Source organism: Saccopteryx leptura, chromosome 1 (assembly GCF_036850995.1).
Source record: "Saccopteryx leptura isolate mSacLep1 chromosome 1, mSacLep1_pri_phased_curated, whole genome shotgun sequence".
In the NCBI taxonomy this organism is placed as follows: domain Eukaryota; kingdom Metazoa; phylum Chordata; class Mammalia; order Chiroptera; family Emballonuridae; genus Saccopteryx; species Saccopteryx leptura.
The window spans coordinates 141,233,009-141,248,488 of NC_089503.1; the positions used below are offsets into that span (position 1 = coordinate 141,233,009).

Sequence of the window (15,480 nt, forward strand, 5' to 3'; positions counted from 1 at the left end):
CTCCCTGTAACAATTCTAAGATCACTTGCTTTATTGGCTGAAAGAATGCATTTTTGCATTGCAAGTAAATTTCCTTACTTATATGACTTTACTTTATGGAAAAAGAATATTTGCCAGTTTTAAAGTGCTCTGAAGTATTTGGCTTACGTATATTTTAAAAACTGCTAAATGAAATGTTTTTCATCTGTAATGCCTTTGAAAGGAAAAACGCCGTTGTTTATACCTGTGAGACCTGATTCTTGGGCATATAGTGCAGGTAAGTTCAAATACTGGCTGTATTGTTTTCATGCTCCGCAAAGCAAAGGTGTATTTTGAGAGTGTGTATGGCCTACTTTGCCCAGTAGCATCCAATCTCTCAGAATGTTTATGTATTGTCTTTTTTTTTTGCAGTTGTAGAGTATTATACACCTTATTTCTTTTTTTAATTTTAGAAAACATTTAAAAATTATAGTTGACATACAATATTATATAAACTTCAGGTGTACAACATGTAAAACATTTATGTGGCTCATAAAGTTATCACTCTAAGTCTGGTACCCATCTGGCACCATCATGGTTTTAATAATATTATTGATGACATTCTCTATATTGTACTTTACATCCTTGTGACTGTTTTTATAACTGGCAGTTTATGCATCTTAAACCCTTTTCCGTTTTCACCCTTCCTCCAAACCTCTTCCCATCTGGCAGTCATCAAAATGTTCTCTGTATCTATGAGTTTGTTTCTGTTTTGCTTGTTTATTTACTTTGCTTTTTATTTTTTTAGATTCCACATATAAGTAAAATCATATGATATTTGTCTCTCTGTCTGACTTTTTTAATTGGCATGTTATTTGCTGTATTTGTGAGAAGATTCAGTTAAGATAAGAAATTTAAATAAAACTTCCAGGTTTTGTAAGTTATTTCTACTTTATAGAGCGAGTGCTGATCAGTAACATAAAGCTGATCTGTCTTTGATATCTATTAATAACTGAACTTATTCACCATTCATTGTTGTTGGGTATTTGGATGCCCAACCTAAATCAATAGCTTATCTAGTTTACTGGGTGACAAGCATAGATAAAAATTATCATTGTTTTAACAGAGGATTCTGTCTTCTCACCACAGAGAATATCTGCAGCATCTTTATAGGTTAGACATCTGCAATCTGATCACAATTGGACAATGACCAGAGACCCCTTAACATTCTAACTGTATCCTCATAAAATAAATATAATGCGACTCTAATATTGCTTTGAGAAGAAATTGCATATTCTGTATTAATGTGCTGATATTCCATTTTGCCCCTTGATTCAGTAGCAATATTTTTCTTCAGCATTTTATACCAAAGTGAAATCAGTATTTGTAATATTGTTCCCCATATACATTTCCAGTTAATCGAATTTTGCTTTTGTAAATGCATGGTCCTGAATGAAAGATGTATGTGTGATTATTATCAGTAAGGGAAGTTTAATTTCCATTCAGCTTGAGTTCTGCTTATTTCTAGATGCTCTTTCTTCCTACGTTGCTGTCTGTCATTTTCCTTATTAACTATGAAAATGACTAGGGAATGTGCGTTGGTTACTGATGGGTAAGAAGGTTCCTCAGTTTTATTCCAATGTGATAAAACAAAGAAACAGTTAAAAAATAGAACCCACCTACACAGGAGATGGCAAAACAGAAAATAAAGGAGGAAGGTTAAAAATTTAAAGATGCTTCTTAAAATACTCCACATGCTCTTAAACAGAGGGAGATATTCATATTAAAGAAAGATTGTATATAAATTTGGTGTCTGCACGTAAACATTTATTTTATGGATACTGGTAAGCTTCGGATTACAGTTTGCACTTTCAGTACAAGGTGCTGCCACCTCAGAACCAGCTGATAGCCCATGAAAAGAAGCATTAAATGGAATATGTATGACATATAAAGAGAGCTGAGGAATAGGAGTAAATACAGGCTACATTGTTCTGCTTTTTAAATTTGCATCATGAAAATAGGTAGGTTAAGTAGTTGGTTTTTAGGCATAATTGTGAACATACCACCTTGATTCCCTAGCTAAACATTTCCATTGGCCTATCTGGACTGAACTAGGATGCAGTTCCATTCTAGAAAAGACAAGGTGTACAGAGAGCAGCTTTCTTCCAACTGAGTTTTATGTAAACGAAACTGCTAATTGTAGAACGCGTATGGGTTTTCTCCCCTCTTTTTTTTTAAACCAATATCAACTTAAACCTGAGTAAGTGGAATTGTCAAGGCAACAACTGGCATATAGTCTTTCACAGAAACACTGTACCAAGAGGAGAACCAGAAAGCGATATTTTTAAACTGAACTTGTAGAGAAGTGGCATTTTGTAAAGCAGCATTACAAGCCAGGCGTGGTGGGAAAAAGCTTGCTCTTTGAGTCCAGACACTAGGTCTTTTCTGGGTCATTCACTCAGTGACACTTGCATGCACCTTAGGTGCCAGCCGCTGAGCTCTGGCTCCAGGGGACAGCAGCAAAGAAATTTTATTCTCACAGCAGTTTGCAAGGTAGGTGGAAAAACAGTTGCTATCTGGCAGCTGGGATGTAGCTGGGCTGGGACTTGAACTCGGGTCATCTGATTTCCAGTCTGTCATCTCTGCTATACCACATGTCCATACAGTGCTCACCTCACCAGGAGGCTGTAACTTAAGCAGACAATGCATCTGCAAACAAATGCTGAAGCCCTCTTCACGTGTGGGGTGGCCTTGATATCCAGGATGGAAAGAAACCCTTTGTTTTTCTTTAAAGAGTCTGTGTAAAGTCAACTTAGCTTTGTGTATTCCCTGCAAGGTAAATTTTGATGCATTTTCCTATGATATTGACAATAGTGATGCCATCATATATTCATTGAATCATTCATTTAGTCATTTAGCAAACATTGGTTGATATTTTTTCATGTCTCTCATAGACTTTCGCGATGCAGAGATGTAGAAAGCTTAGCCTTTGTGGATGGTTTATAGCCAAGTATGAGCGAACAACAGGTGCATAAAGAGAGCATGATGAGGCTGTGTGGAGCATGCTGTCGTAGAGCACTGAGCTAACCTCCTCAGAGACCAGGCAGCACTGGTTCTTCTATGGTCAGTGGAGTTTTCTGGGTCGGGCAGTGGTGGGAGGAATTTCTTGGCATATGGCAGAGGGCTTGCAAAGACAGAGGGGTGAGCTTCACCCCTAGGCTGGGCTCAGGGTTGGGGAATCACTGCACAAACAGGATTCACATGAGCAGTAGCCGCTTCATTCTCCAAAACCAGAGGGCTATATGAGATTGGGAAGGTCAAGCCTCACAACATCTCCAGCCTGACGGTGACCAGGACTTATTTAAAGAACATCTGTGAGTGTTCAGTAGAACTTTATTATGTTACCTGCAATAACTTGAAATTTGCATTAAATCCGGTAAGGCTGATCCGACTGCTGACTGTGGCATAGGAAACATTGTCTTCACGTTACGAAGTCCATGGGTTATTGCCAGCGTCGGGAGGGATTTTAATTTCTGAGATGTAACTATTTTTTTGATGACAGCAAATATTTTGGAAGTATTATTTATATATAAGTAATTACCTTATTAATTACCAAGGTAAAAGGAATACAATTAAATTCTATAATTCAGACTTTTTATTAGTGGTGCTTAGATTTTGCAAACCCTGTATGAGTTTGTTTTAGTTACTTTATTTAATAAAAGAATGTGTCATCTTCAAAATTTAATTTCTCTTAGCACCAGACAATAATTTGTCTCACAAACTGCTGCCTTGCTAAAATGTGGAAAATCAGATGTGAGCATGTAGTTTGTCTTTATTTTTGTAAATATGGTAAGTTAATAAGTTTAGGGACAACACTATTGAGATCTGCGATTTCCTTGCATCCTGTAGTCCCCACAAATAACTGTGTCACTGGAGGTGTGATTTGGTGTCAGGAAATAATCTAAGAACAGTGGCTTTCACCTAGTTAAAGGTTCTGTTACTCTCACAGGAGGAAGAAGGGAGGCAGCAGAGCCAAGCTGGCATGACGGCTCCGGGCTGGTGTTCCCTTGGGACCCAGACCTTTGTCTCCTATGTCAGCGTCCTTGGGGTGGTCCCGTGTCCTCATGGGCTTCAGGTGGCTGTCCTGTTCCTAGTGGGGTGCCTACATTCCAGATGTGGTTATTCTGGTAAATCTCCTGCTCCCAAGTCAGCCAGACTAGAACTCCACCTAACCAGTTTTTTATCCATGTCCCTAGCCAGAACTGCGACGTGGCCATTCCTAGTTGTGTAGGAGTCCAGAGAATGTACGGTTGTTGTTGTTTTTCTTTAGCTGGACATTTTGCTGTTCTGAAACATCTGGACTCTGCTAGTGAAAAAGAAGGAGGAGAGAATATTTGGTAGGCAACTGTAATGTACGTCCCCACACCCTAGCCAAGGATCTTCAGTCATGCCTGTTCGGAGCCTGGGTCTTTCATACGTTTGCAGCATCACTTTGGAGATAGAGTTAATGTTCCATTCATGAGAAGTTGGAATGAAAAAGAAAATACAAATAAAGCCAAAGTAGGCACCTGTATTTCCCCGTAATAAATTGGGAAATGAAATTGGCTACACAAAGAATTTCTTAATATTTTTAATTGAAGGGTATATTCTCAAATATTTAGCAAGATGGAATTCCAAGAGCTGTGGTCAATTTTAGGCCCACCAAAATTTTTGTTGTGAAAGAAACAGAAGAATGTATAATATTCTTCATTGTAAGCTTGCCCCCCCCCCAACCCCAAATAACCCTCTTTGGATGCTAACCAAACCAAAAGAACACCATGCATTATAGGTGGTATTTTTTGTGATGGTGGTAATCATAACAGGTGGGTTTGCCCTATACTGTGCCCATTATTCAAGGTACTGTTTGCTCTTAAATTTTTTTAATAGAGCACCTAACATGTACCAGGCACTGCTCTAGGCTTAGGGGACACAGCAGTGGAGAAAACAGACAGAAGTCTCTATCCTCATAGAACTTGCAGTCTACAGTGTTTAGTGAGCTCTTTATAACCTAATACCGTATTTTTTTCCTCCATAAAACTCACCTGACCATAAGACACACCTAGGGTTTTAAGGAGGAAAATAAGAAAAAAATATTCTGAACCAAATGGTGTGTTAAAATATTTAATAAAATATTGTATTTTTCACTCCATAAGACGCATGGGCATTCTCCCCTCCAATCTTAGAGGAAAAAAAGTGCATCTTATGGAGCAAAAAATACAGTAATTGAGGTTGATAAAAAAAAGTTCCTTGGACTATTACTGCCTTTCCATTTTGCTTTTCTATCTTTGATACTTTTGTTGGCTGTATGTGCCACATAATGGTTGACTAATTAAGCTATAGTCTTCCATTTCAGAGAGGTGAAACACAGGCAGTCAAAAGTTGTGAGCAGAAAGAGTTCTTCAGAGTCTATCAGATCATTTCATTGTAAGTTCTTCATTTCACATTTCCATCATGTAAAGTACCTTAATTACAGAAATCTTCTTTTCCTAATTAAATATTGTAATACAGTCAAGGATTTCAGTTCTTTAGACACTTCTTTAATGTGTTCAAGAGCACTTAATAGTCTGAACTTGGGCATGTAAACAGTTTGTTTTAAAATTAAAGGGACAATGGTATTTTAAAAGAGCTACAGTTGAGTAATGAGAACGCGGGGCATGCTGGATGCCTTTTATTGCTTCCATCTGTTCAAAGATGATAAAAAAGAGAAATTGGAAAAAAATTCTTCTGGGAGACTGTAGACCATTAGCTATACAATGTACTTTTTAAAAAGAAATATTGGGGTGATCTCTTAAAGATATTTATTCAGTTATGCTTCTTTGATAATTTTGATCTTTATTACTGAACCCTCAGTTTTAGACTCGTGTTATGTGCTACTTTGGGTGATGTGCATTTATTATATGAACAAATTCTAAATTCTAAGGAAGATACAACTTTTTTAGGGATGGTTTTCACTTGTGCATGTAAAATTGGACAGACACAAATTAATCAGCTGAGTTCCCCTTCCTTCCTTCCTTCCTTCCTTCCTTCCTTCCTTCCTTCCTTCCTTCCTTCCTTCCTTCCTTCCTTCCTTCCTTCCCAGACCAGGCCCTGATTTCTCAGCAGTGAACAAAACAGATGAAAATTTGCTTTTATAGACCTTGAAATCTAGAACAGGGAGAGAGTTAAACCAAACTGATAAAACACATAAGGTCAATTGATGATAACTACCGTGGAGAAAAACAAAGCAGGGTGAAGAGGATAAGAACCGATGGAACAAGTTGCTGTTTCTTGTTGTTGGTCAGTTATGTGAAGTCTCCTTGAGAAGGTGACATTATGATGTAAAAGAAGTGAGGAAGGTAGTCACATGGCTGTCAGGGGATAGCGTGTGTAATATAGAGGAACAAAAAATGCAAGGTCCTGAAATGAGAGCATGTCTGACTTCTCGCTCAGCAACAGCAAGAAGGCCACTATGGCTGGAGTGGAGTGAGCACGTGACAAAAAGTAGGAGATGAGGTCAGAGAGCCAGAAGAACATATAGGGCCCAATGGGCCATTTTAAGAACTTGGCTCTTTGTACCAGTTGAGAAGAAGGGCCAATGGAACGTTTTGAAAAAAGGATCAAATGATATTTCTTAAGTCCTAAAGCCAAGATCATGCTGGCTACTGTGTGAACAGATTGTGAGAAGCTGAGGAAGAAGCAGAAAGAGACCAGCTGGAAAATTAATGCAGTAATACAGGTGAGAGGGATGGTACTTGGGTATGTGTTAAAAGTAGATCCATGGATTTGATGAAGGACCAGATGTAGGGTGTGAGGAAGAAAGGAGATAAGGCAAGGTCTAAGTTTATGGTCTGAGGAGAATAGAATTACCACTTCCTAAAATGTGGAAGATTGCTAGAGGGACAAAAATCAAGAGTTTTGTTTTAGACTTATTAATTTTGATGTGCTTATGAGACAGTCAGGTGTAACTATCTAATAGGCAGTGGGATATAAGAATTTGAAGTTAAGGGGAGGGGAGAGATAAGAGCTGGAAATACTAATTTGGAAGTCATCATCATATAGGAGGTATTTAAGGACCTAGCCAGTTGGCTCAGTGGTAGAGTGTTGGCCCGGCATGTGGAAGTCCCAGGTTTGATTCCCATTCAGGGCATATAGGAGAAGCAACCATTGGCTTCTCCACCCCTCCACCTCCCCTTCTCTCTCTCTCTCTCTATCTCTCTCTCTCTCTCTCTCATTTCACTCCCCCTCCTATAGCCATGGCTCAAATGGTGCAAGCAAGTTGGCCCCAGGCTCTGGGGATAGCTCCATGGCCTCACCTCACGCATTAAAATAGCTCAGTTGCCAAGCAATGGAGCAGTGGCCCCAAATGGGCAAAGCATCACCTGGTAGGGGACTTGCCAGATGGATCCTGATTGAGGTGCATGTGGGAGTCTGTCTCTCTGCCTCCCCACCTCTCAATTAATAATAAAAATAAAAAATAAGGCCCTGGTGAGTTGGCTCAGTGGTAGAGCATCAGCCCAGCATGTGGATGTCCCAGGTTCAATTCCCGGCCAGGGCACACAGGAGAAGCGCCCATCTGCTTTTCCACCCCTCTCCCTCTCCTTTCTCTCTGTCTCTCTCTTCCCCTCCCACAGCCAAGGCTTCATTGAAGCAAAGTTGGCCTGGGTGCTGAGGATGGCTCCATGACCTCCACATAAGGTGCTTAAATGGCTCTCATTGTAACTGAGCAGTGCCCTAGATGGGCAGAGCATTGTCCCCTAGTGGGCTTACTGGGTGGATTCTGGTCAGGAGCATGTGGGAGTCTGTCTCTCTGCCTCCCCATTTCTCACTTCAGAAAAAATACAAAATAATAATAAAAATAAAATAAAAGACATGGGACTGGATGAGGTCTTGAAGGCAGTGAGTATAGATAGGGGAGAGAAGAACAAAGAAAAGGTAAATGTTGTCCTCCAACAAAAAAAACAGATTCATAGGGAATTTAGAAAATCAAACTTTAAAATAACTATAAGTACATTTAAGGAGTTAAATGATGTGATTGAGAGTTTTGTCAGAGAATTAGAAATTATAAAAACGAGAAAATGTTATAACTAGAAAATGAATAATCAAAATAAATAACTTAATGGATGGATTTAATAGAAAATTAGATTTATTTGAAAAGTTAGTCAACTAAATAGTATATTCTCAGCATGTGATCCAATAAAAGTGCCCCTTGGTATTTACACAAAAAGAGTTGAAAATTTATGTCCACACAAAGACCTTTATGTGAATGTTTATAGCAGCTCTAATCATACATCTTGAAAGCAACCACGATGTCCCTTAGCAGGTGATGGATAAACTGGGGCACATCCAGACAATGGATTATTATTCGGCACTAAAAGGAAGTGGGCTATGAAGCCATGGAAAGACATGGAGGAACCTCAAATGCATGTAAGTGAAAGAAGCCAATTTGAGAATGTTGCATATTATATGATTCCTACTATACGACATTCTGGACAAGAGAACTATGGAGACAGTACAAAGATCAGTGGTTGCCAGGGCAGTCGGGAGGGAGGAATGAAAAGGCAGAGCACAGAGGATTTTCAGGGCAGTGATACTAGAATGATAGATACATGTCATAATATATCTGTATAAGTCCATAGAATGTATAACACCAAGAGTAAACCATATGTAAACTATCTACTTTGGGAAATGATGATGTCTCAATGTAGGTGAATTAATTATAACAACTGGACCGCTCGGGTGGGGATGTGGATAATGCAGGAGGTTGTGCATGAGTAGGGGCAGGTCGTACCTGGAAAAACTCTGTACCTTTCTCTTGGTTTTGCTGTGAACCCAACACAGCTCTACAAAATAGAGGTAGGGCCAGCCCTATGTAAACATTTTGAGAAGTTAACTGAAAGATTAAGTCAATGAAATCTTCAGACTGAAGCAGAGAAAAGAGAGCTGAAGAACTCTATGGGGTATGCCAGAAAGGTCTAACATACATGTAGTTGGGGCCCGAAAGAAGAGAAAAGGGAAAGCAGAACACATCAATATTTGAAGAGATCTTGGTTGAGAATGTTTCAAAACAAAAAAGGACTAGGAGAAGAATTAGATGTGGTATATACAGAGAATTCTTTTGGGGAGCTTCGTGTAAAGAGGAACAGACATGAGCTGATGGCTAATGAGACATGAGGACCAGCAAGTTTATTTCATAATTATTTTTAGATATTAGCATGTTTATGTGCTGGTAAAATGACCCAGGAGAGAGACTGTTGGTGTAGGAAAGTGGGGACGATTTCTTGTGCTATGCCCTTCAGTAGGTGACATTGGCTGGGATCCAGTGGCAAGAATAATGCCAACATTTCTGTATAACTGCCCTCAAGTTCCTGTTTGGCTTTAAATGATATAATTAGAAAAATAGATCTGCTATAAGATTATTGTGTCTTAGAAGCCAAAGTAGTTTAAATCATATATTCTCACTATCATTGCAATAGTGTAAATAGCATGTTTAAGGAAAATTCTTCTCATGGCTCACTCTGATGGTCCACCGAACTCCCACTCCTGAGGTCCTATTAGATATGGATATGGAGACGCCTACTTAGGACCCCAGGTGATATCCTTTAGAAGCAATATTCAAACTATAGAGTCATTAAGAGAGCTGACTCGGGAGACAGACTGCTGAGGTTTGAATCATGTTTTATTTACTTATGAGATATAGAGAATTGGGCAACTTACTTAACCCATTGGAGCTTTGGTTTTGTCGTTGGTAAAATGTGGTGGGATGGTTAATTGGTACCTATGCTCTGGGGCTATTATAAATATTGAATGAGTTAATACATGCATTCCTAGAACAGTGCCTTGGACACAGAAAATAATAAATGTTTCTTGATACTGTTTCTGGTTCTGGAAAAACCGATTGGAAGTGGGAGAATAGTTCTCATATTGGTTATATGTTACAGCCTCATGAGTGCTCTTAAAAATGCCAGTGCCTGGCTTTTACCTCTTGAAAGTCTGATTTGATTGGTTTAGGCCCCTGGTCGGCAGCAAACTATGGCTTGTGAGCCACATGCGGCTATTTGGCCCCTTGAGTGTGGCTCTTCCACAAAATACCACATGCGGCCGCTACCTCGATAAGGAATATACCTACCTATATAGTTGAAGTTTAAAAAATTTGGCTCTCAAAAGAAATTTCAATCATTGTACTGTTGATATTTGGCTCTGTTGACTAATGAGTTTGCCAACCACTGGTCTAGGCTCAGCTCTGTAGAACATTAGTACTTTATTATAAACAAATCATATTTCAATTATTCTATTTTGTAGCCAAGGTTGGCCTGGACTAAAGAGGTAAGATTTATTCATTCAGCATTTCCTGCCCTCGGGAAGCTACCATGTTTATAAATGTGCTTGGGGTTGAGCCTTTAAAAGTTGGCTCACATTTTTATTTTAGATGACTTCAAAATGTCTGCGATGGTGATGTTTATCTCAACAGACCCCCTAACCAGCTAAAAAAAAGTATGTATCGTTCTTGTTTCCCATGTCATATCTGGTAATCTGTATTCTGTGGTATGATTCTCTTGTATGAAACTTAGTCGTCTGGGAGAAATTGCGCAAATCACAACAAATGAATTGTGAGGCATGCCAAAATCAAATGGAATATTCATTCCTACACATTTGCTTTTTATGTGACTTAAAATGTACAGCCTTTGGGACAGTTGCTATCACATTGACTCTATTATGGCAAGGAAAGCTAATTTAGTAGAAAAATTGGCTGGAGTGTCTCCTCTAATAGAAATAAACACAAAACCACTTTAGTGTCTCTTCTTTTCAAGGACTGCTGTTTTCCATAAAATTTACAGGCCCACAGATTGATGCAGAAGCCCCTATAACTCATGTGGATGTGACTTTATAATTTTAAATAGTATTTCTAATAGTACTGAGAAATGTGAGGCCATTTTAAAATCACAGCATGCAAATGAAATTTAGGAATCAGCTTTTGGCATCATCAGTCAAGGAGCCAGATGAGTCAAGAGACACTTATAATGCAGCGTGGCGAGTGCTGGGGTTGCATGAAGGCAGGTAACGCAATTCACCAAGATCTTGCTGACTAGGGGGTGGGGGTGGACAGCACAGGGAAAGAGGCAGAGTCTACCTGGGGCTGCAGGATGAGCAGGGTAACCAGATGCCTAGGGGAGGGAGTGGACTAAAAAGGCGGAGCCCTGTGTTTTGGGCTAAGGGGAAGAAACATAACAGGGGTTATGAAATAGTGTGTCCCATGGAAAGTTAGACCATATCTGTTTATGCTGATCCTGTATAATTATTAATAGCATATCTTTATACTCACAAAAATGAACTGATTTGACATTGCTATGTATATAATTCCCCTACCCATGGTTAAATGCATGTGAAGGAATGATACAAGAAAATGTATAGGAGCTTGCTTCTTAATTGCTCTTCCTTCAGATGCTTTATCCTTTATACCTAGCTCATTAGTTCACTTAGAAATAGTCAGTTGTTCTAAATATACCATTGAATTGTTACTGCCAAAGTCTTGTTCCTCAGAGGGAACCATTTCTTGTTCTTTTTTTTTTTTCCTTGAAATCAGTCCCATTTTAGGATGTCCCTTTTTCTTTTATCTTCTTATATAGCCTGGACTAGGCCTCTAAATGCTGCTGGCAGCCCCAAACTCATGGTTTATCTTAAATTCTCACCTAGTTCTCTCTCCTCGTGTGTTGTGCAGAGGTCTGCCTCCACCACTACCCATCACTGTGGATGGATTGTGTTTTCTTCTTCATTTCACTGCCCACAGACGGGAAACTTGGAAACACGACCTGTTTGCTTGATACATTTGGCCTATGGAATGGGGCTGCTGCTACTAATAGCATCTCCAACAAATGATAATCGAATTTCTGTTCTACAGCAAGTGGTGATTGCATTTGGTATTCACATTGTCAAAATGTAATTCATTTTCACCCATTCATCTAGGTTTGAAAATGATAAGGGCTAGCTAGCTACACTATTTATCAACAGTGAGACTAGCTTTTAAAACACTTTCTTTTTGGAGTTTGCTTTAACAATTGATGACTTAATTTTTTCCTCATGCATTGAACTTCAGATTGCTTAATTTATTGAATCACTGCCTATTCATTCTATATTAAGGAAAATCTTCCACTTGAATTCCAATGAGGAGGAAGTGATTGTTTGGCCTCAGTGAGTTGGCCCCTGGCTTTACACCAGATGCCAGACCACTTAGAGTGCCGTCACAGTTGTGCTAATCTGCAACAATTTTATTTTGTATTGACCGCAATTTGAGATGCAAAGAAAGAACAAGAGTTATAATTTTATTTTTAGCTTTAAATTCTGTTATTAGACATCAATACCCATAGTCAGGAAACTTAAAGTGGTTAACTCTAAATTTTGACTGGGTTTTATATCAATATATAGTTTTTATCCTGAGAAAGTCTCCCTTACAGCGCTTTTGAGTATTAGCATTACCTTTGTTTTATTACTTGCGTTGACCTTTTAGATTTCTTACTTGTAGCAAATACTTCAGGTGTTTGAAGCCCAATCTCCAAACTTTTCTTCCCCATTTTTGAAAGGTGTTTGAGAGACAGCTTTTCTGCTTCGGTTAGTAATTTGTATGCATTTAAGAAAGGGCTGGAGTAGGTTGTAGGAGGGGTGAGGGAGGAGTCTTAGGGAGAACTAAGCACATAACCACTCATCCTAGTTAGGGCCCCCAAGAGGGACAGTCTCTGTGAAACAGGACAGTGATAGGACATGCCTCACACGGTGGTTATGGGGTCCGAATGCTAAATCATGTCAGATGCTTAGAAGAGGGTCTGGTATGTAGGACATATGGAAATGTTGACTGTTACTGGGTTGATAAAATTTTATTTAAGATAATCCTCAGGACTGTAGACTTAATATCTCAAGAAAACTGCCCATGGTTGTAAAATATGATTTGCTTAATATTCAGAGGTAGCGGAAGAAAGAAGCCAGGGGGGAGGAGGAAATGTAACATTGGCCGAATTTGATCACCAGTTCCTGGTTGCTCAGAGACTAGGAATGGGAGGAGTTGCGGCAGACAGGGGAGGAATTCGTGGAGAAGACATCTGAAAGCTACCCTATACTTGCAGCGAAAGAAAAGCAGAAAGTGCCTAAAAGCTGCAGGAATAAGAGCTTAATGAACAGAGTGAAAAGGCAACATCCGTAGTGTGAATTTCTTTCCTTAAATCTCAGCCTAGTTCCCGTATAAGAATTCAGTTAGAGGAAAACTGGGATGAGAGAGTTTTTCTCTACCCAGCATCTTTCCATCTGAGGCTGAGTTTTCAGAGATCTAGTTTCAAAGAGACACAGGTGGTCTTCTCAGGTATTCTCTAGCTCATGTGCTCTGGGGCTGGGGTAGCACCTGCATACTCCCATTCTAACGTTCTAGAAATGTGCTACAGCTTCTCTAGCATGAGTGCTCCTGGTGGGGAGACGGGCTGTGCCAGCTCTTATTTATTTAACATGGAAGGGGATCGGTTGTTAATGTGAAAGGTCCCGTTTTCACATAGCTCTTTGTTTCATGGACTGCTGTTCTGGGAGAGCCCAGAATTGGGAACGGTGGTTGTGGAAGGGAGCTGGTGAGACTGCACACAAAGGGTTGCAGAGTGTTGTGTTAGTTGGGAGGTCCCCTCTCTTGGGGTCAGCAGTGGTGGCAGTGATGAGGAGCAAAGGCCAGGAAAGTAGGAGAGAGCCCGGCCCAGCAGCCCACTGGCCTGGGAGCACTCAGGTGAAGGAAATGGGGGTTTGAAGCTGCTGGATGAAGACAGTTTTGGAAGTGACTCTGCCCGGGCCCCGCTGGAGGACAGGAAATGGTTGAGGGCCTGGAGAGCTCTGCAAGCACCAAGGGAATTTACTTCTGGAATGGTGAACTGGTGCTGTGGGGAGAGTGAGAGGAGAATTACATATACTTCTGGCCTCTGTCTCTGGTGTCGGCGTTTGAAAGAGGTTGATATTTGAGTTTCACCTTGAATGAAGAATAGAAGTGTGTCAGGAGCCAAGGGGGCAAAGGCAGAGATAAGGATAAAAGCTTATCTCCCAAGTGTGGACTCGAATGTCGACCCAACAAAGGAAGTAGGGAGAAGTGATGAGAGACGAACCTGAGAAGCCAGGTTACTGCTGGGATGTGCGGGGTTCGTGATGCCTTGCTCAAGGTTTGCCAGTTTACACTGCAGAATTGGGGTGATTCCCAGTGAAGGGGTGGCAATTAACCTTCTGCACTGTGTGGTTATAATTTTTGTGAAGCTATTACAGAAGTTGACAGTCCTGTGTGTCCTGATCTTATTCAAAAGCAAGTATAAGAACAAATGCCCCAAGGTCAAATATAAATGGCTGTTGGAGTGACTGTTATTTAGAATTGCTTATAGATCCTTATTCTTCTCCAGCATGTCTGCTCAGTCACATGCGGGTCTCAGTTTTGAGAAATATGTAACTAAAATATTTTAATTTTCAAAACAGCCACATTAATTTGTAATAATTTACCAACTCCTGATGTTTAATTATTTTGTCCTGGGTGGATGACTTCTTCCAGAATTTGCTATAAGTCAGGATTCTCTGGAAGCCACTCTGTTATGCTACCTGCTGAACACAATCCTCTTATTTTCATACTTTGGATAAAATATGCTAGCTGAAGAGGAAGTTTTGGCTGGAGAAATCCTCAGAAAAACTACTTATAATTGAAAGTGTATAGAAGAAAATTAAACAAGAGATTGTTTTTTATTGGAGATTGCACACAGCTGATATCACTAGAAGTGTTTTGTGCTGACTTTCTTGTAAGGAGAGGTGCTGAATCCCTTTCAAAGAAGATGAAGGTCTACGGGTAGAGAAGGAAGTATTGCTTTTTTTTTTTTTTTTTTTTGCTTTTTCATAATCAAAAAAGTGACATAAAGATGTTAACTTGAATTTTTTTTTTTTTAATTTTTCCGAAGCTGGAAACGGTGAGAAACAGTCAGACAGACTCCCGCATGCGCCCGACCGGGATCCCCGCCCCCCCCCCAGCACGCCCACCAGGGGGCGACACTCTGCCCACCAGGGGGCAATGCTCTGCCCCTCCGGGGCGTTGCTCTGTTGCGACCAGAGCTACTCCAGCGCCTGGGGCAGAGGCCACAGTGCCTGGGCCATCTTTGCTCCAATGGAGCCTCAGCTGCGGGAGGGGAAGAGAAAGACAGAGAGGAAGGAGAGGGGGAGGGGTGAAGAAGCAGATGAGCGCTTCTCCTGTGTACCCTGGCCGGGAATCGAACCCGGGACTTCTGCACGGTAGGCCGATGCTCTACCACTGAGCCAACTGGCCAGGGCCAACTTGAAAATTTTTTAACAAACCCCAAACATTACTCATGTCTTGCAGCTTGCCTGGGACAGTCCCCATTGACACCCGTCTCAGCATAATTATTAATAGCACCCCCTTTCACTCTAAAGTGTCTCAGTTTGGAAAGATAAATTATTTTGTCACTTTACCCATACACAGGCCTGCCTCCCTGACACAAC

General features: G+C 40.3%; 1 protein-coding gene and 1 non-coding gene across 5 annotated transcripts in view; one reads left to right on the plus strand and one right to left on the minus strand.

Annotated features, from left to right (window-relative positions):
• MAST4 (microtubule associated serine/threonine kinase family member 4) overlaps nucleotides 1-15,480 on the plus strand; it is a 610,913-nt gene that overhangs the window by 70,883 nt on the left and 524,550 nt on the right. The window lies entirely within an intron of this gene.
• On the minus strand, nucleotides 15,216-15,291 carry TRNAG-ACC (transfer RNA glycine (anticodon ACC)). Its single transcript has one exon. It is a non-coding gene; the product is annotated as a tRNA-Gly (tRNA).